This window comes from Anopheles darlingi, chromosome 2, assembly GCF_943734745.1.
Source record: "Anopheles darlingi chromosome 2, idAnoDarlMG_H_01, whole genome shotgun sequence".
Taxonomy (NCBI): domain Eukaryota; kingdom Metazoa; phylum Arthropoda; class Insecta; order Diptera; family Culicidae; genus Anopheles; species Anopheles darlingi.
This window is the reverse complement of record NC_064874.1, coordinates 87579641-87599401: the sequence shown is the minus strand read 5'-3', so window position 1 is coordinate 87599401 and position 19761 is coordinate 87579641. Positions and strand designations below refer to the sequence as shown.

General features: G+C 50.9%; 1 protein-coding gene across 1 annotated transcript in view; it reads left to right on the top strand.

Moving 5' to 3' along the window:
* The window catches only part of LOC125952833 (uncharacterized), a 60288-nt gene extending 40732 nt beyond the window's left edge, over positions 1-19556 (top strand). Inside the window, exon 2 of the mRNA XM_049682563.1 lies at positions 19547-19556. The gene's annotated coding sequence lies outside the window, so the exon portion shown is untranslated. The remainder of the gene's footprint in view (positions 1-19546) is intronic.
* Positions 19557-19761: the final 205 nt, after the last annotated feature.

Below are 19761 nucleotides of genomic sequence, written 5' to 3'. Positions count from 1 at the left end.
GGGTGTGTGTGTGAGTTTGTTTGCCAAGTCCAGGGTCGTCAGTCGCTCTGCCAAGTTATTGAGACTTGGAGCCCTTCTTGGGCTTGAATTGTTTTCCAGCAAAATTCGTGGCGATTTCATGCTGATTAGCAGCAGCAGCAGCAGCGGAGAGAGCAGTTCGTTTGTGAGTTTTTCGCATTCAGCATCAGCTTAAAACCAAATACTAAACGGGTGAGTGGCTCGCTGGCTATAGTGGAGTCGCCAAGGCTCGCAAGCATTAAATTGAAGAAAGACTGAACAGCACACCCTGCTAGATGTTTAGTGATGCTCACGATTCACGACCATCCGGCGATAGCAATCGGAGCAGCGGCACCACAATCGTCAAGCACTAAATGCTCGGAACATAATAAGCCGATCCGATTACACAAACTAGAGGCGAAAAGCGGAGCGCGGTGCGCGATTTTACATCATTGCACACCAGGCCCGGCCCCGGTGATTATGATTCCTCTAACCTGCTTCCAGCCCGGGGGCATGGAAGCTCCTCTCCCTTCTTCCGCTCTCTTGAACGGTTAAAATAAAATAACGAAATCAGTTCGGGGGCGAAAATAAATATGAAACACTACTAATCCTAGTGCTAGCCTCCTTTTCACAGGCGCTTAAAACGGGGGTGGAAAGGGAGTTTGAGGGTGAAGGGAAGAAAGGCGCGCTTCAAAAACATACCACCAACCAGGCCTCTTCACTGTCCCCCCCCAAAAACCCACTCCCTACCAGCGTGAATACGTGAAAAACTTGCTGTTGATTTCCCGTCGTTTTTCCGTCGGCACACAACGCACTCCACTCCAGGAAAAAGGGGGGAAGGGGCCAAAACCGAAGAAGGGGCTAAAGGCGCCTCCGAGTGATTCAGCGAAAACGTCCTCGGCCCCAACCCCCGCTCCGGGAAAACCAACCGAGATTAAACCGTGGAGCAGATTTTCATTTCCATCGCCCCACGGGCGCGCACCCCGGTGACGATTTTCAATTAACGCTGGATACACTTTCTGCTGATCTGTTGCATTAATTTCTTGTTTATGCCGACGATTAAATGCAAAGTCCCTCTGTGTTACTGTGGCCGAAGCGAGCCACCCATCCGCCCACAAGGAGATCTACTTCAGAAGCAGCAGCAGCAGCACGAAAAGAGCGGAGAGTGCAGCGTGCTTTTGCGCACAATTTGGCATAATCCCGGGGGTTTTTCTTTCCGTAGTTTTCCGCCGTGGTCCCAATTGGATTGGACTTCTCTTTTGGGCCCGTTGTTGCTGTTGTTGTTGCTGGTGGTGGTGGTCGGTGTAAGGAGTGCTGCTGCTGGTTCGGTTGGACGACGAGCGTTTCGTCTTCTTATTATTGCAGCATGTTTGTGGTGTTTAGCGATAAGCGGCCTTCGAGCCACCAGCTTCTGGCGCGGTTCTCTGGTAACTCTGGCAGAGCTTCGCATCGCTCCACCGGTGGCCAAAGCCAACCTCTCACCGCATTTCGCTGGGCGTAGAGGGTAGAGCGAGAGACAAGTGAGACCGAAGCTTGGCTTTACCAAATGAGCTTCGGAGTTTTTTCCGTTTTCCCTTTTTCTCTGTGTGTGTGTGTGTGTGGGTGTTTTCCGCACAAAACGAGAAATCGAGCTATCAAACCGACGGATTAGAGGCTCTTTACTGTGTTTAGTGTGTCCGTGTGTGTGTCCGTGTGTGTGCGTTTGGTGCAAAACTACAATCCGGCGATGCAATTATGCGCTCGATTTGCGCTCACATACTAGGCCAAAAGTTGGCCAACGCCCGCGTCGGTTGGAACTCTTGGCAAATTAACGGATGAGTGTGTTAAGTGTGTTTCCCGATGGCGCACATGTTCGAAAGTCCGTTGATCTGTTGTTGTTGTTGTTGTTGTTTGGTTGGTCAAAAATTGGGCCTCCGTTCGTTCTCATCGAAAGACTCGCGCAATGATCGATGGCCGTTCGACGAGATGGGGATTGGATGGGGGTTGGGGGGAAAAGGTTCTTAAGAATAAAATGCCTGCCGGAAGCATTAGGCCGTGGCATGCCGGAAGTGCGACGAACGAACGAACGAAAGTGGCGTTCAGCTGGCTGGTGTTTATAAATTGCTCCACTTACTTCTAATGGAAGAGAAAATTTCCGCTTTTCCGCTCGACGCCCTTCTTTCGGATGAGCGACGCCTCCCTGAGAACTTATTTATCATCCTAGCAGGACATCCTTCCTCCATTCCATTCCAAACACGACCGACCGGTCCACAATGGTCGCTCGTCTCCCGGTTCTCGGCCCCCCTTTCGACGAAGCGGCTCATAGAATGGAATCTCGACTGTCATCGGCTGCTCCAGCAGCCAGCCCAGGCAGGGACCCAGAGGGGCTGGTTCTAAGGAGGCCTCGGGTCGGTTTAAGCTTTTCGATTTCGATAACTGCAGCGAAAATTATTTATCTCTCTCTCTCATGGTCTCTTAGTCTCTCTCTCGCTCTTCTTCAGACACATAAATTTCCATTAGCCAGAAATAATCATTTATCTTTTCACCGAAGGAAAACTTTCAGCTGAAGCGCGATACACACACACACACACACACACACACACACACACACACACACACACACACACACACACACACACATGAACGAACGAAACACAAATTCATCACCAACGCAGCGGCTTACTTTGGAGGATGGTGGCAGAAGCGCCGCTTGCTGCGAGCTGAAAAATGCGAGCTCACATTCCCATTTCCCAAAACAAGTTCGAAGCCTGCTGAGCCCATTGGCATGGGTCTACTCCAGGAGGAATGAGTTGCTCATAAGTTAGAGACCCGCGCCGGCTTTCAAGATGAAACTTCGATCGTCGATATGGCGGCGTGACTTAAAGTGGTGGCATCATTGGTGGTGGAAAAGGCGTCCATTTCCATCGAACTCCAACTCTCGCGACTTCTCAGTCTTCCTCGCCAGAACTGGAGCTAATGCAGCTCATGCGGGCTTCAACCGAATCATTGATAAATTAACCATTTGGCAGCATTCCCAAGCGTTGGCCGCCGCTTCGATGTATCCATATCATCGTCAGCATTCCAGGATTCGAACAGAGCCAAGCGGGGAGGGGGGTTCAAACAATGGCACAACTGCACTGGATGCAAACGCTGAACGCATTCTGCTAACTTGCTGATCACTCATTCGTAGCGTTCCGTTTGTTGCTGCCAGCATAGGAATTGTCGATTTCATCCGAAACATACACTCCATGGACTGTACCAGGAATGACTCCACAACGCACACACACACAGATGCTACGGCTCAGAGCCGTAACAATCCGGTGTAACGTTTCGATTTATGCTCCCGAAGAGCAACGGAGTAGAAATGCTCCACTCCGGACCGCACCGGAACACCAACCGGTGGCTGGCTGGCCACCGAGACCGGGACCGGGGTTAGCAGATTTGGAAAGTAATAATTATACATGCCGCTGGAGTGGAAAATCACTTGTCATATCTTTCAAAACAGCTTAATTGCTCTGAATATTCATTAATCTCTTCGGAATCCGTGGCGGCGACGAGCCGACGGGTCAGCTGTAATTTTGTTGCAATGGCCACGTCACAAACTGCCATCCATCGGGGTAGGGCCAGGGCCAGGGCCACGCTAGGCCTCGATGCCCTGCATGTGACATGGTCACTAGGACCCTCGTTAGACTCGTCGTGGACTTGTATGGTTGGTGAGGTGCCAGGCCAGGCCAGACCAGAGAGAGAGAGAATTCAATTTAATGGAATGTTTTTAAAGGGAAAACTCATCGGAGCGCAGGGTGTTCCGGATGTTCGGTTTGAGATAATCCAAACGGTCTGTCACTGCCGGGAACTGCGTGGCCCGGGAACTGGCCGGCCGAACCGGTTCACAATCTTGACAGGAGCAGAATTTACAGCTCCCCACGCACACACACGGATACACTGAAGGACACACGAGGCAGCTGTAGCCTGTATTCTCATAATCTTAAATCATCTGCTTCGCTGGTTGGTTCGCCGGGGCGGGAGGAGGCAGTGCAAAAGGACAACATCCTTCATCACCACCACCACGGCGAGGTCGAGAGGTCCGGTCGTGCGTGTGTGTGTGTGTGTGCGTCAGTGCATCCTGGCCTTGCTCTCTCTCTCTCTGGATTTCTGCTGGGTCTATATAGGGCTAGGGATTAGTTAACGCAATTGCAGCTTCACTTCGCAGCATCAGCAGCAGCAGCAGCAGCAGCGACCGGCGTGTTTCTGTTGTTGTTGTGCGAGCGAGCGCTTGCACCTGCACCAGCCTGCACCAGCCGGTAATGGCCAGGGATAAGGCCCCGTGCACCACATCTAAACGGGGCGCCCCAGCGCTCCGATGTTTATGAATGATTTTATCCAGTGGTCTGTGACGCATGTGTTCGTTCGCTCGCTCGCACAAGGAATAATGAAACTAATCTTACTACATCATTCCTGCTGTCAGGCTGCTCGGTTACGCTGCCTGACTCTGATAAAGTTGCCATCATTCCGGTGCACACTGCACTCGCTTCGGCTCTTTTCGCCTTCGTCTTGGTGTCTTGCTAGCTTGCTGACGACTGCCTGGCTGGCCATGATGCACGTAGCGAGCATTAGTGACGCAATGCAACGTAATTTATTCATTTAAATTATTTAACCTGTCCCAGGCTAGCTGGGATATGGCGAGCTGGTGAGCAGCTATTTTAACATTTGGTTCCGGATCTGGACTTTTGACTAATACAAATGCCTTCTACTGGAAAAAACATGGATAACGGTGAAGTTGAAGTTGAATTTGTAGCGGCTTTCTTATGCAACATTAACAACAGGAGACCAATCGATTAAAAGGCATTTCTAGAAATTGAAATGCAGATCAACGATTTACATTTCATTACGTTTCATTTCATCTTTGTGGTTGTGTAATTGTGAGAACATTCGATTGCATTATTGGGAATTAATTACTGACGGCGCCTCAACCGGTACAACTTTTATGACGAACGCACTGATTCCTGTGGATTGAAGACGAATTAATGTAGTCGTACATTAATTTCGAGATCAAAAAACCGTTTCTATTGTACTATGAACAATGGATCCATAAATCGAATCCGTTTGGTGTCCATGTTTAGCAGGAAAAGGCTCATCCGAGTACCGAGCGTGCTATCAAAGTGCTGGGAAATTCAGGAAAACCCAGATCCAGATTCCGGTTTGTTCGAAAATGGTTCCAACTTTCACTGGTTGACTCCGAGTCCATCATTCTTTTCGCATCCTTTCGAACCTACTTCCCACTAACTGATTACTGGACAACGCGAACAATGTGGACTGCACAAGGTTGTCCAGCCGGAAAGAGCCTTTTCGCCAGAATCGGCTGCAACTCCACTCTGGACAGTGTGCACTCGGCATCAGCGCCTGGCGTATGGTACGCGGTCGAAAGGATAATTCAATAAAATTTTATTTGACATTTTCTCTCGCATTTCCCATCACCATCATCATCTTCATCATCATCATGCCTCGTTCTTGCCTTTGCCGACGATTCTGTTTGGTGTTCCGATGGGGTACCACGCCGATCGATTTGTTAGCATTTTCCGGCTTTTCTTTCCCGTCTTCAGGAGACTCGGAACGGTAGAAACAAGAAGGCCCCCCCCCAGCCTTTGCAAACCGATAGTTTCGAGAGGCGTAGTGGAGCTTCTCGGCATTCTGTGGCCTCACCAGCGGCTCACGTTCCGAGTGCAACCGAAAAAAAGAGGGAGAAAAGGCAAGGTTCCCGCATGAGTGCTCTTTCAAAGTCCTCCTTGTTGGCACACCAGGCACCCGGCACCAGGCACCTGGAGGTTGAGTTTTGATGGGGAATCTTTTGTTTTAAACTTCCATCCACCACCACCACCACCACCTGCGGTAGCAGCAGCAGGAGCAGTAGTGACTTGCAAACGGGGCATGAGCCGTTGATTCGATCGAATTTTTCGGCTGAGGGAGAGAGAGAAAAGCGGAAGGCTGAAGGTAGGAGAATGATTTGCCTACGGATCGCGATCGAACTTTCGGTGCCTATTCCTACCCGGGAGGGTGCTGGTGCAGCTGGTGGTGCAGTGGAAATCCAATTTTTCATTCCAATACCATGCCATGCAATGGACGAGGAGACGAGGAGACGAGGAGGTGGTGGTTGGTGGTTTGTTTTGGGCATGCAGCGTATTGAGCATCGAGTTTTATGCTCTTATGCAGCTCTTGCTGCTGCGGTGTGTTGCGCTTCCGCGAAGATTCCGTGGTTTGTATCCATTGGAGGGAGAGTTTATGTTACGAGCGGTAATAGAATGTCGGGAGTTGTTATCTTTCGTATTTTCTGGCGAACGAAAAAAAAGGCGAGTTACGAGCTTCTCATAGCCGTGTCGATGTATGTGTGTCACTGAGCGTGAAAAAAGTATCGCAACACCGGTGGATTGCTTGGATGCGACTCCAAGGTTACCATTTTGACACTTCTGACACTTGCTCCAATTCGGCACATCCGGGACCATTTCGGGAGTAATTTCCATCTCCCCAAAAACCTCCTGAATTCACGATGACAACCGATCAATATTGACCCTCCCGGAATCCAATAAAGCAGCCGTTTGATGATCCGATAGCTGGCTGGCTGGCTATCCTTGGCGTGGAGCTACACGCAGCTGATTCCCGAGCTGCCGCATGCCGTTGTCGATGTCGACGAAGTGCGCGCCCACGAAACACGTAAACATGTCGCTCGGTAGTAAGTCTATAAATAAGCGCAACAGCAGCAGCAGCAGCACCATGCTTTGGGGTCCGACTCGGTTTATGGACACGGACACAGGAGCAGGATTGCTGCTGCTGCTGCTCCCGAAGCAGCAGATGAGCATATTTTGTGCTTCGCTTCATATTTTCACGTCTTACACTTTGGCCAGCGCGTGAAAAGCGTGCTGCCAGCATCTCGGTGGTGGTGATGCTAGTGCCCCAGTAGTAGCATACGCTTCATTGGTGTGCTTGGCCGTGCTTGGACACTTGGGCGAGCATTTTTCAACATTTTTGAAATTGCTTTTGGCTTCCATTCCATCCAGTTAGCTGGCAGTGGCTGTTGCTCCATAATTTTGGTTCCGGGACCATCGTCGGTGCATCGAGTGCCTTGGTCGTTGGCGAAGCGACAGTCAACAGTTCGGTGTGGCCACTACAGCAGCTGAAACCAGTCACTGTAGTGGCCGTTGGAGAAGGAGAACAGAAGCCGCCGCACATGCCATAAAGTCAGCTCTCGAATCGAAAATCAAAATATTGTATTCCGTTCCTCGTGTGTGTGTGTGTTTGCGCCACGAATCAGCAGATTTTAGTGATTCCTGTGGGACACGAGCTACAGTGTATGTGTTATGTTACGATGCGAACTGAGCATCTGAGGTCTCGCGGTCAGATGGCTCGTTAATTCTCAGCCAATCATCGTTACACATCTTTCACTCCCGCTGATTGTAACACTGCTGGCAGTGCTCGTGGTGCCTCTGTAGAGCCACAGTGCCACCGGACTGCGCTTATGAGCACAGTGCTTCTGCCGCTTTGCTCGTTCGCTTTGGTCGCGATAATTGAATTACCATAAAACCGCAACGATGCGCACCTTTCCGAGCAGCAGCAGCAGCAGCATCCAGGGTCCAGGGCCGCGGCGAGTTCTTTGCAATTTTCCACTCCACTGTCACGTGTCACTGCTGCGATGATGCTGCGACGCGACCCATTGTCAGCGTCGTTGTCGTCGCAATCACGGACGCCAGCGAAGCGCTAAATGATCCTCGTCCACCATCGCAGAAAACGTGCTGCACACGGGACAGGAACAACGCGCCCGAGCTGGTCCGTTTGTCCTGCGTCGATAATAGAGACCATGGAGGAGTCCACCATCTTCTTTATGCACCATCCGGGGAGCGCTGCATTGCAATGTTTGATGTGGCGGAATGAATGAACCCTCCCTGAAAGGGGGGGAAAACGGGGAACATCATTTTTCTGCTGCATCTCGCGCCAATATCACGCATCATCACCTATATAGTGACCATGAAGACAGTTGCCAGTTGCTCCGGAATGCTGTGTGTGTGCCCGAGGCCGTCATGCGCCATCATTATATGCGATTCAATGGAATTCACTGGAAGAGCTTCAAAGCTGGCCACTGGTCGAGTGAGAATGAGGGCCATTTATCCCGCCCAAAAGGAGAACCCGCGGCCCATTATTGTGCTGGCATGGAGGCGGCGATGCTGCAACCACATTGCTAACACTGCATCATCAACTTCTTTAGCGCTTCTTCTGCTACATTGCCTCAAATTACGCGACCATCCCTTCGATGGCAGGACATCATCAGAGTGCATCATCATCAACAGGCAACAGTAGCACCCAGCAGGATTGTGGTGGTGGTGGTTTTGATGTGGCTATGGCGCCGTTCAGCTATGGCAAAAGTGTTTAAAAAAAAAGAATCAATTTTTGGTCGTCGGAATCGGGTACGGCGTCGGAGTTGGCGTTTTAATTAGCGTCTGGCACGTGCGACGAATTGACCGGTAATGGACGGAGCACGGAGCATTACACTTGTTTAATATCAATTAACCCTACTTACAGTGTTGAGAGAGCGAGAGGGACATCACACAACCATGAAGACGGGCCTCTGTCTGGTTTGGACTGGTCTGGTCTGGTGTGGTGGTGAGCCAGGTCAGGTCAGGGCTAATGAAGTCGTTCTGAGAGCGTGAAATGAAATGTCCTCCGAGAGAGACCCAGAAAGCGACCGTCTTGTTCTCTTCAGCAATCTTGAAGCAATGGTCTCTGGTTAGGCATTCATTTTGAGGTCGTAGATGATGGCATCGACATTGGATGGCTACTTAGATCTCCTCGTTAACTGCTTTCTGCTTCGTTTGACGTCACATCTCAACGTTCCTCGTTGAAAAAGGCGCATGAGACGCCATCGTACAGCCCCATTCCAATAAAGCAGCACCTTTTTGAGACCTCCCTCTCGCTCTGTAAAGTGTCCCTGTCTGTGACCGGAACAATGGAGAGGTAATTGATGTTCCCGGGGTCCCGGCTGTTCCTTGATGTGTGTCTGTGTGTGTGTCTGTGCGTGTGTTTGTGAGGATTATTCGTTAGCAAAAAGGCGCGCGCCATGGCGCCATCGATCATTTCATTACATCGAATCGAATAAATAACGATGATGATCCCATCCATAATGCGCGATGCGTGTTGATTAAAAAGCCTCCCCACCGTCGACACCGTCCGCCCTGTTCCGGAGAACCCCCCTCCCCGTACCGTCTCTACCTCCCACTCCGCACGCCTCGAGCAGAAGAAATAAGTTTCGAAATTGAGTAGAAGCCAAGATAAATGTACTGTGAAAATTGAAATCCACGCCACGATTTATCGTGAACCTCGCGACTTGTGCGAGGGAAGAGCTTGCTCCCCCCTCCCCTGACGGGCACCTTTTCTACCTACCACGAAGTGCCCGCGGATTCGGTTGCCGATTTGCGGTAAAGCGGTACAGACTTTTCCATTTTCTCGGTGTGTGTGGCCGAGTGGCGAGAATTAATTACCGCGAGTGTTTCCGCGGGAGGAAGGGGGATTCCTCACAAGGAATCTAACGTCCCCCCCCTTCTCAAAACCTCCCTTCATATTCGATAAATCCCCGCATAATCGGTTTTGCGGCGCGCGGAAAGGACAGTCGAGTTTGAAGAAACGAATAATAAGATCTTCCTGGAGTCCGGGGAGTGCTCGCCATTCGCGCGCGCGCGCCAATCGTGCAAAGTACGCGCGATAAATGAGTCGTTTTCCTTACGGAGAAGAGAGATCCCGCCACCTTCCGATGCAATTTATTTAAATCCGCCAGATTCATCTTCCGACACGCCCCGGGGATGGCCGGGAGGGAACAACAATTGGAGAAGAGAGAGGGTGGGGGAAGGTCCACGACGACAAACCGTTGTTTGCCGATGTTTCGAGTGAGGTGGCCACCCCGGGTGGCGAAGGAATTCGCGCCAGTTTTGGTGTTCCGTTCACGTATTTCGCTCACCATCCGTCAGCGATCGTCGTCGTCGTTGTCGTCGTGCAAGTCGTTGGCGCCTTCGGTCCCTTCTCTAGGAGATCGAAATCGGAAGTAATTGATGGCCACCAAATATTTCTAACACCCTCCTTTCCCGCCCGTCTGGCGCACGCGAGCAATTCACACAAACACGCGTCGTGTCGCAAATGGTGGAAAACGCGGTGGCGGTGGTTCCGTGGATTTGAATTGAGTTTATCCTTCCTATTTCGACACCAACACCAAGGAGACCAGGAGACCAGGACCAGCAGTCCTAGAGGGAGGTATTCCAAGATAAATCACATTTCAACCGAGCGCTCACTGACATTAATATAAATTTCAACGATTTTGCATTTGCCAATGCAATGCTCGGCAAACGGCAATCCTGAATTCGAACTCGAACTCCGGTACGACAACAATTGTACTGCAGCAAAGAGCAGACAGTCGGTGCTCACTGCATAGATTGGACGACGATGTATCTATCCATTCGAGCATTCGGGGGAGGGCGTAGTGGTTCCGAAAATGGGATTCTGAAACATGCTCCATCGGTTTCGGTTCCCTTCTGGCTGCTCGATGGCTCTATTATATGTATGGAGACATTCCATTTCTACTTCTCCGGGCCCAGGAAAATATCCGAGTTCGAGACAATAAAATGCATAGATTTCAGGAGGAGCAGGAGGAGCAGGAGGCAAGGGGGACACATTAATAAGGACCAAAAGTGCCTCAAAACCCCCGGACCCCGTCCTGTAGGGGACGATGAAGTGCAAATTACTGTAAAAGAACCTAAGGCTCCATCGACAGAGTCAGAACCAGGACAGTGCGAGTCAGGAGTCCGAGTTGTTTACTTGAACATAGGGAACTCTTTGCGCCTGAATTGCACTCCGACAACGGCATGCGGTGCTTAAAAGGCTGAGCAGAGAGTGTGTGTGTGTTTTTACTCCCATAATAAGACGGGAAGTAGGGAGGGGAGGGAAGCGCCACTGAAGTCCTGTCCACCGGAGCGGCAACATTGTATGTCTCCGGTGGACGTCGACGAGATGAGATATTGAATCATTTCGAACGAACGAGAAGACGCGCCAGTCAAAGCTTTCCACTTCCTGGCCATCTAGCAGGAACAGAACTGAAGGACGAAAGACGAGAGTTCTGCCATTACCGCTCTACGCTGTGACCGCACACGAGCTGCACGTATACGGTGGGGCGTATTTGTTGTGAGACTTCTCTGTAGAACTTTTGCTGGATGAGGATGACGATGAGAAGGAGACTCGAGTCTTCCTACAGTTCGGTAAATAACAAATAGCAAGATATTTGCTGCGGATTCGTCCTTTTTCGCATCGTCGAGACGGAAGACAATGGAGCTAGACTCCTCTACTACTCCTCTACTGTCCTGCTTTCCCTCGAATGGAATGGATGGTGCCGAAAATGAGTCGTTTTGGATTCGAAATTGATTTGAATCGTCGAAAACCATCGTCTCTTCGTCGATTCGTTGTCATTGGCCCTAGCCCTGGCCACCGTCGCACACACCAACAACGGTGAAGAGGAAAAAGGGCCGTGTGTATGTGTGTGTGTGTGATTTTATTGGAATTTCGAAACGATTCCTGCGGCTTCCCGGAGGCCAGAGGGCGGCCGAAAAGAGAGAAATATGGGAAACGGCACAGCTGGCAAGAAGTGCCAGGCAACTGGCAACGTCCCTGGGCCCTGTAAATATTGGGACCACCGGCCACTGCCACCACCACCACCACCAACATCGTCTGGCAAACGTCGCTAGCGTCGGTAGTTTTCCACGAAAATTATGTGTTAATTTTCGTCCCCCCTTCGCGCAGGCAATGATGGAGTGTGCGAGTGGTGGTGGCACGATGCCGGTGGCCTCTTCGGTCCATCTGCTTTCTCTGCCCAGCGGTGGTGTTGGTGGTGCTGGACTTAAAGTGCCCCCCTCCCCTGGATGGAGCAGGAGCAGGGATTGAAACAATGGAAAAGCATATGGCCGACGATGGTGACACAGTGCGCGCCCTGGAGTGGCGAAACCAATCGGCCAACAATGGCGATGCTCTCCGCTACCGACCCCCGCTAGGCCCTTTCCGTGGCGTGCTGACGTCGGTTCGGTCGGCAAATGGCAACCCAACCTGCTTCGGAACGTGGTGTGTCGCCGATGGGCCAACACCACATACACACACATACACACGCAGCCCGAACCACAGAAGCTGAATTTATGAAACGAAAATTGGAGCCACACGCCCTGAGGCGGTTCAGGTCCGCCGGCGTTCGAGGCGTAAATCGATCGAGTTCCGAGGGAAGAAGGCGGAGAGCGGGAAGGAAGAATGAAGGGGTCCATCCGGCACGATAATGTGCCGATGTGAGATTGTCTTTCCTTAAAAAGGGGGTTGCTGTTGATTGGCAAACAGTTGCAATTGTTACTCCGGAGAACAATATAAACTCGATGCGATGATGTAGTGGCTGCTCCGGAAATCGACAGCATTCGTCGTTCTGTGTCTCTCTGTGTGTACGTTTGTGTGTGTGTTTGGTAGTTTCCATTATCTGGGAATCTCACAATTATTATTAGCAACAAAACGTACTCCAACAATAATGTGCTTTCGCCATGTTTTGTAGCTGCCAAAGTGACGTTTCCGATTTGACGTTTCTAATTGCAAAGCATAGAAGGCGTTGCTGTTGCTTAACAAACCGCCATCAATGCCGCCGCTGAAAGGCTTTTCACAGAAGACCAGAACATGCATTTCCACCTACAATACCCCCTCAACCGCCTCTGTCCATCTTTCTCTCTCTCTGTGGTACATGAAAGCCAAATTTGTTCCCAGAATGAAAAATGCACCAACATCAATCGAGGTTGGCTCGTTGCTGGTTGCTGCGGCAGCGTCCGTCACACAAACTAAATGGAAATTCCCGGGAAATTCTCCCATCTCCCTGTTCCGCACCTCACAACACACACACACACACTGTCTGGTCGGCATGTTCTTAGGAACAACGCGACACACAAATTGCACTCCAACCCAACCGTGGGTTTGGAGGACATGGAAAAAACAAAAAGCCCAAAACCGGGACCGCGAGGTGGGTCTGAGGGGGAAGGACAGAGCAGGGCAGGGCCGAGGAGCAATGCAAACATGTGCACCAGCTTCTGGGCTGGCGGCGGATTTCCATTTTGTATGCGCCGGGGCCACGACGGTGCGCCCGCGGATCAGCACCGCCATCGCTGAATTCACTTTGTGCCGCGTCCGTGTCCCCGTGGCCTTTCTGGTACTGGCGGTTCCTGATCCTGGCTGCGCTTTTTAGCTCTGCCTCTTCTTCATCTTCGGTGGCGACGACGACGGCTCGCTGTCGACGGAAATTTATGCTAACAAATCCAAAGCATCCCTTTTCAGAGCGATGCCATTTCAGCATCAGCCACAGGAGCACCGGAGGAGGAGGAGGAGGATGAGGAGGAATGGGGAACGAGGAAGCATCTTAACGACACACTCGGGTCCCGTTAAACTCCCTTAAAGATGGCCACGGAACCGCATGCTACCGCTGCTGCCGCTGCTGCGGTAGTGTAGGATGATGGCGATGCACACCACGCGAGCGCATAAAACGCCTTAAAAGCGAGGCGGCCGCGAGGTGGCCGCGTGGCCATGATGGGCGAGCGCCCACCGCCAGCCAGCACCTTGTTTGTGGCGCATTCAAAAGATGGATTATGTTGTGTGTAATGAAATGCAGCCACCATTTTCACTCGTCTCGGTGTGTGTGTGTGTGTCCTTCGTCCTGCGTGTCACCTGCGACCGCTTAGCCTGCGATGTACGTGTGAGTGTGTGCGTGTGTGTGTGTGTGTGCGGTGGATGATAAAAATCTTAATAATTTAAGCATGTTCATCTTGGTCAAAGAGAAAGAGAAGGAGAGAATGGTCGCTTCTTGCTCGACAGCGCGGATGGAGGAGAAGATTGAAAATGGTTGCCACCGGGCATACCAGCCCGGTGGGGGGCGGGTGGAGGGCCACATGGAAAAGCAATTTTCGGGCGACGGTAGCTCGTGAATGGGGGTCGCGAAGATCCGGTGAAAGCCGCAAACGCGCACACACACAGTAGTGTACAAGAATGCTTACGAGGAGCCGCGAGCGCGCTGCTCTAATGAGAAGCTCCAAGGACACCGAGGCTACTGGATGATGTCATTAGCTGATTCTTTTCAGCGACCATCAACAGCTCATCTTTGACATCAGAATTTTCCACTGGTTTGCCTCATTTTTTTTCTGTTTCGCTAAAGAAACCTGACGACAATGGCTACTTTACGGAAAGAACTGTCAAAATGAAATAGTCGTCAAAGTTGCTATTAGGACATGGCATGCTTAACATGAAAGATTTTTTCTTTAAGATCAATTTCCAACTCGGTTTGAAACACGATGCAAAGAACTGCTTAAATCTTTGTACATTTTTGTGCATTGTTAGAATGTGTTAGAAAGATGCAAAACGAAGCGGCTATCGTGACCTTGCATCGAAAATAATGTTGCGCAATTCGTCAAATGACAGTCAATGAATGGTTTCTTTGCAATGAATGTTTGTTATCATGGCCATGCACCTTAACGCATCTGTTCGCCATCGATGGGATCTCCTTCCAAGGACAGCTCCTTGGACAGATTGCAGGGCTACAAGGGTAATATCACGGATAACGATTGCACGATCAATCACGAGACAGCGAGAGAGCGAGAGAGAGAGCGACACATCCGGAGCATTTGTAAAAACGGAAAATAAAACCGGGAGAAAGGAAACGACACAGCAACCGGTCACGACCGCCTTCCGGTTCCGGGTTTTTTCTTTCTCTTTCTATCTCTGCACGCGACTCATAGAATTGTAGTAGAACCTTCTGCTGAACCCTTCTCCATTTGCCGCACATTGTTTCCGACGCTGCGCTTCATTACCATTGCTCTATGATCGTCATTAAATATTTCTAGCACTCCTCTCCCTCCTTCCCCACACTCCGGGCAGAAGAGGGGGTCCAGTAAGCGATCTGAGATCCAACGGCAAAAATGCAGCAATCATTGCCCACGCCCGGCCGTTAATTGAGGATTCTGGTCTGGTGTCTCGCGTCTCAAAGTGACGGTGCAGCGGTCCAAGGGAAAAAGGAGTCGAAAATGGAGCGGTCGGCTGGCCGGCCTGTAGACGGGCGGACGGACAGCTTTGCGGCGTTTGTGTAGCAGCAACAGCAGCAGCAGCAGCAGCTGGCACCGGGAGGCTTCTCATTATCATAAATATTTCTTCTCGAGGCCCCCGCTTTCGCCTCTCTTTTTAGTCTTTTTTTTCTCTTTTTTCGGTGTGTGTGTGTGTGTGGGTCTGGTTCAAACTTCCGGCGCAACTTTATCGCTCGCTAGCCATCGCCATCGCTGTTGGAACACATTTAACACAAAAACCCCGGACCCGGAAGGACGTGAAGGAGGAGGAACAGCAAAGGCTAAGTGGAGTCTCATTACATCGGCCTCGCTGGCTGGCTGGCTGGCTGGCTGGCCGGTTGGCAGGAGCATCATTTCCATCCTGGCCTGGTGACAGAAAGAAGTTTTCCTCCTACTCCTTCTCCTCATGCTCCCCCACCTTCGCTTTTCCCGCATTTCCGCCAACCAGCAGCCAGTTTTCCGGGCTCTTAACGATTCATTTTCACTCGCGATAAAACAAAATTCCATCCACCACCTTCCGCACCTCCCCCTCCCCCCCTCTTCGATGTTTTTGATCTGATCTCAGGCCTGGCCACCATCACCATTGCATCCCGGGCGCGCATTGCAGTGAAACGGTTTATGGAACGGTTGGCTCCGGGGCACCAAGTGAGTGATCAATTCGGATTGCAATTGCCCAACGACGAGCCCATAGAAGGGGACGGACGCACAGAATGGGAAGCTGCATCTCTCTCCTCTCTTGGAACTTGACTTCCGATTGGGTTCCGGTTTCGCTAGCTGCTATATCCGGTGCTGCCGCTTCAGAACAGCCGCGGAAAAGGGGTTTGGCCAGTCCTCGAATGGATTGCCGGATGGTGCCAGGCCTTGCCAGGGTGGCCCGGAGTTCAATATCACGCGGATCAAGCGCCCAGATCGTCACACGGGCAGCACGGGACTTGTGAGCGGTACCTCGACGGTGCGGATTCGATTGTTTGGAACTTGGAATTTAATTAAATTTTTATTTGAGTTTTTCCAGCGGTCCCAGGGGAAGGGCTGAAGGATGCCTCGAGTGCCCGGAGGGGGTCTGAGGGGTCCACTTGTCACCTTAGGTCCACTTGTCCACTTGTCACCACTTCAGTTCCGGTAGTCCATTTTCGGGCGGGGAGAGCGCACTGATTGCAATGGCTTCTTCTTCTTGGCTCGAATTTTCGTTTACTCAAGAAACGAACTCTCGAAGCACCCGGAAGCAGCACTCGGAGACGGCGACGGTGACGGTGGAACTGAATGAATGCGCTCCATCGAGGATGCTGGCATTTACCGATGGCTTTTAATCGTAACCTTTGGCACCGTTTTAGGACGGGGACATTATACGCTCCGCGAAGAAACTATTAATTTCTTCGCAGTAAGACCGATCGCACCGAGCACAAGGAAAACCCCTTTTTTGGCGTCAGACCAACTGGCACTGGTTTCGGGTTTTTCATTAAATTCCTTGGCCATCAATCCCCCCGGGGGTTACGTCAAGGAATTGGCGAGGAGAAGGAATTACCCGCGAAGGTGTTCGCGGTGATTGCAGCAAAAGGAAAATTAATCCTGAGCGTATCATTAAGCCCGATGGCGCCGCCCCAGGACGCAAATAGTTCACCACCAGCAGCAGCAGCAGCAGCATCAGGAGCATATCATTCCTCCTCCTGGATGGAATACGACGATGGACGGATCATTGGCGATTACGAGGCCGCGCGATACTCCGCGTGTCTGCACAGGTACAAATCAAATATTTATCAATCAACCCAACAGCGAGCATCGAGCAGCATCATCGGAGCATTACCAGAGCAGCATACATACCGAAGGAATACATTCCACGTCGCATCGTTACGACATTAATCGATTTGGCTTATGCACCGTCAATTCGTAATTCCGACGCCGATGGAATGCGCTGCTCGATGCGGAGCGCTTACCAGGCCATCCATCCATCCTCCTCCTTCTGGCGTATCATTGCACGCGTTGCACCGATCACCGAAAGGTCGGGACCTGCGATGACGATGTTCGATGGAGCATTTGCATAATCGCAAATTTCAATATCGTAATGAATATTCTAATGCGTTCTGCTGCTGAGCAATTACTGAGCAATGGCCCCCCGGGGGGGTGGGGGTAGGAGTCAGGCTCGGTAGTCGGCGGTGTTTGCTCGTGCATGGCATTTGCCGTGTCGTCTTGGCTCGATGGCAGGCGAGCACTGCTTAAAGTGCCACGTGCGTGGTGTAACGTTTGGTTCGCTGCAGCATCCGTGGCAGCAGCAACTCATCAAATCAACGGAAAATTCTTCAAACTCTTCGCCAATTCCATTTCGCTGGCCAACGAGCAAGCAAGGAATGGGAAATCCACCACGAGCCGATGCTTTTAGCCTAATTAAAGCGATGCCTACTATGTACGAGGTGGTGGTGAGAAGGGGATCACCCGAAAAACTCACCACACACACACAGTTGTTGCGGTGGAATAATTTACGAAAGAAGGCGGGTGTACTCCCCGCCCCGTAAAAGCAAAGATGAAGGACAAAAGCAAACGGACCGGACCCCCGGGCCGGGCGGTGTCTCGGGGCGCTACGCAGTGTAGTTTGTCATTTGCATTTATCCTCTGCAAACAAAACGCAAGAGAAAGAGAGCCCGGATATCGGCAAGGTGATGTGCTGCGGTGTGCTGGAAGAGAAAGGGAAAGTAATAATAGTTTTCACTTTGGGTCACACCAGCACTACCTTCCGGCTGCTGCTGCTACTGATTATGATTCATTTCTATGATCTGTCACGTTTTGCAGATGATTCTTGATTCGAAAAGGACCGGAGGCCCGGTATGTTGTCCGGTCCGGTAAACGCCACCGCCAGACACTTAAGGGATTGCAGACTCTGGCGAGGCACAGGGCGAGGCTCTGGTACTCTGAAAGGTGTCATGGCGCCATTCATGCGCCTCTTTTATCGACAAACTTCTTCTTTTGTCCAGTCACGCCGTGGATGCTGCATTATAAGTGGTGAGGATTCATCAAATAATTGAATTCGATGCGCTACAACCACCACCACCACCACAACGATAAGCTTCATTCCATTCCATTAGACCGCGCGACGCCCTTTGGAACGATTATGGAACGAGCATTTGTGCGTTTGGTTTTTGTGCCTCACGCAGCAGCATGATTTAGACTCCACTGGTTTCCCCTCCGGGAAATGTCATCATTCGGCGGTGCATAAAATGATAAAAGGGCCGCTCTCGCTGTTCCACGTAACATTATTGCTCCGGATTCATCTTCCGGATTCGAGTTTCCCCCAGCGAAGTAACACTAGCACTCCAATTTGCATCCGGTGCATCCGCTGCACTGGCGAAAGGCACTGGCGATGGTGGCGTCCTGGCAAACAGTGCCTTCGGAGTGGCTTGTTTTTGTGTTTTGGGTGGTGGAGGTAGGTAGATGGGTGGGTGGCGGTCCGCAATCACAACACAACTGCCGGTTGCAATACTTTGTAATTTCGATCGAAATGCTAGATGCATGAAATTATCTTGTTCGCTCGTTCGTTTGCTCGGGATTGGCCGGATGGGAGTTTGTGTGTCTGTGTGTGTATGTGATTGTGTGCGATTCTCATTTTCATTTTGACACGAAACAGGGTAACGGTAAGCGCGAGCGCGAGCCCTGACTGTAGGTTCCAGTTCCAGGGTACTACTGAGTGGTGTGCACGTCATTTGGTGGTGCGTGTTTTGTGTGGTTCGGTTGGTTTCTGGTTCTGTTGCGAAGGATAAACTTTTGTTCCGTTGTGTGTCAGAGACCGAGCATCCTCAGTGATGCAGCAGAGCATCACTGATGATGATGATGATGATGATGATGATGGTGATGTTGCTGTGTCACTCGGGAGCATGATTTGGGATTTGTTTGCATTTGAAGATTCGGGTGGAACGGAGTGAATGTTTCGTTCGTTTTTATCATTACACAGCGTGCCGGTAGTAGTAGCGTGCGGTTTTCGGGCGGACCAGTTCGCTACATAATTTCACCCCTCCCCTCCCTTCTCCCCACTCCTTGCTGTTCGTCTAATTGGTTGTGGTTGTTCGTTCCGAGATGTTGTTTCCAATTTCTCCATTTTGGACAAGGACAAGGACGCCACACCCGACCACGGTCGTGTTAAGCACCACTTAGTGTGCAGCAGAGACTCAAATCGAGTGTGAAAAACGGAATAAACCTTCAAAGAGTTGCACGGGAATTTTTGGGAATTTCCATGGACAGTGCAACAACCACTAATGACAGCTCGCTGGAGCGAGTTTGTCGTAATGCGAATGTGACATTTCAAGGAAAAACGTTTCGGGGCCCGGGAACGCAATCGAGTATGCTATGCTTTTGTGACTGCAATGCTTTCTGTTTTTCATAAGAGTGCAACAATCAGCAACGGTTGCTTTGATGGAGCAGAGATTTCTCTCCATTTTTTAAAGATGGCACCACGAATTTCGACAGAAAAATCAACCACAAACACACACCATCCAACATCAATGCCACGCCAGTGGAGCAGAAATGAATTGGATGAAAAATTAAGTTTTTGTTTTCGCCGCAACCGCAGCGCAGTTTTCGGTTTGTTTGAGATGGCCCTTAGGGCCCCATCATCACCGTGGTTCTCTCGCACTCTCTCTATCTTTCGCTCTATCCTCCT